This window comes from Austrofundulus limnaeus, unplaced genomic scaffold (assembly GCF_001266775.1).
Source record: "Austrofundulus limnaeus strain Quisiro unplaced genomic scaffold, Austrofundulus_limnaeus-1.0 Scaffold30, whole genome shotgun sequence".
Lineage (NCBI taxonomy): Eukaryota > Metazoa > Chordata > Actinopteri > Cyprinodontiformes > Rivulidae > Austrofundulus > Austrofundulus limnaeus.
Genome location: NW_013952432.1, coordinates 886,190 through 888,168, shown reverse-complemented (window position 1 = coordinate 888,168; position 1,979 = coordinate 886,190). Strand labels below are relative to the sequence as shown.

General features: G+C 33.4%; 1 protein-coding gene across 1 annotated transcript in view; it reads left to right on the top strand.

Moving 5' to 3' along the window:
* LOC106515527 (dipeptidyl aminopeptidase-like protein 6) overlaps window positions 1-1,979 on the top strand; it is a 251,853-nt gene that overhangs the window by 57,874 nt on the left and 192,000 nt on the right. The window lies entirely within an intron of this gene.

The window sequence follows — 1,979 nt, the reverse complement described above, 5'->3', positions numbered from 1 at the left end:
GTTTTTTTCCACCAAATTAATATGCATTTTGAGCATATTACCTTTTGGTTTTTAAGTTCTCCCTTGCATGTAGGATTTTACTCACCATTTTCTTTTTTTTTCTTTTTTTTTGTTGTCATTTATTTTTTTCACCCTAAATAGGCAGTATAGACAAATTACATTTTCAGGCCACGGGGACTTTCCTCATGTTGTCTTCATTTCTTGCTCATAATCCTGGGGAATTGAAAACTCAGTGCTTGGTAATTTAATAAAATTGTCAGAGGGGCTGAGGAACTGTGCCATTATCTGGGTATTAGTTAACAGCTCAGACACAGAAAAGTGTCAGGTTTAATCTTGGGCTTGCATGAGTTTCTACCAATATAATAAACTTGAGCAACAATATCACAGTTTAATGTTTCAATATTAATAATGTTAATAATAAAATTGTAATTAAATCATAATAATTAAAATGTTTGCTCGTCATTTATTCAGGTTCATTGGTTCAGGAGTACTGACCAAACTGACAAAAGTCACTAACTCACAAACCTTGCCTCAGATCTTGTTTTCTTTTTCTTCAGAATAGCACATCTTGAAAAATAAATGGTAAATACCTTGTAAATACTATGTAGGTGCCGTGTACATACTATTCACATAAAATATATGTTCCTATCTCTATTACTGTATGTGTTGCTACCAGGTAAAATTGAACTAATATAATATTACCAGAACCAGTTTATCTCTCATGCAAATTCAAAGAGGTAAAAACTGTGTAATCCAATTTTATCTGATTGTCCTTTCAACAGCTAAGCTCCTGAAACACTTTGTCTAAAAAAGTTGTTTCTTCATCAACATAATTCAAAACAAGGAACTCAGTCAAGCGAGCTAATTTTGCTTTTCTTTGCTTTCGTGTTTGAAATGCAACTAATCACATGGTCTGCTGAGTATGTAACCAGAAAACAGGAGCAATTTAAATTCAAGTGCTGCGAGTTGAGTGAATGCTTTCTTCCTGTGGCAGCAGCCGTAACACTCGGTGTGGAATGAAGCATCTGACAGAAAATGAAAAATGTTTGGACGCCACCTGAAGCAGGCCTCTCCGTGGACCACAAGAACCTGCTGAGCTTTTACATTATTTTTTGGAACGCTTTTCAGATACTTCTGATTTCAGGTTTTACACCCGAATAACCATGATATGATTACAAAACATTTAATTTGAGTTGCAGGCATTTATGTACTCCAACTGAATTAGATGAAGAATTAGAAGTACTTTATGATGCACTGATTCAATAAAAAAATAAAATAAAATAAAAAAATAAAAAAACATTATCTTCTTAGTCTTTTTTGATGGACTCTGAGTTGTTCTGATTCATCTTTAAAGGAATTAAAATTATCTTTCAACTACTTTGGGAATTCAGTTAGTACAAAAATCAAAATCAATGAGTAAAAATGCAGAACAGGAACCTGCTGTAAAACAGCAATAATGCTGAGTCAGGCTTGATTTTTAGTAATATTTTCCTGTTGAATCAATGAATTAAATCAAATCAATATGTTGTTGGTGTGAAATAAAATATGGTGATGCACGTTTTCAGTCTTGAGAAAATATTGATTATAAAAGTTTTTTTTATTACAACAAACTTTGCCAATAATGACAAAGACAAATAAATACTTATTTTTACCACTGAAAAGAATGAGCTCATGCTTTTCTCAAACTTTTTTTTTTTAACAAGGACCATGAAACGTTTGGAGACATTTCTTCAATCTGGGCAATGAGCTGTCCTCTGAAAGCTGGGTGGATGACCAAGACTCCATCTTTCCATACTACAAACTATGCATTTGTGGCCAAGGGACAGTTGTCTCAAACATATACCATTTTATATCAGCAAGTAGAGGCAGGTTTACAACTGCAAGGAACAATGACTCCCCTTGAAAGATATTAGCAAAGATCAAAGAATATTGGGCCTCATGCAAAAACCGTTCGTACGCACAGATTTGTTCTAAAATTG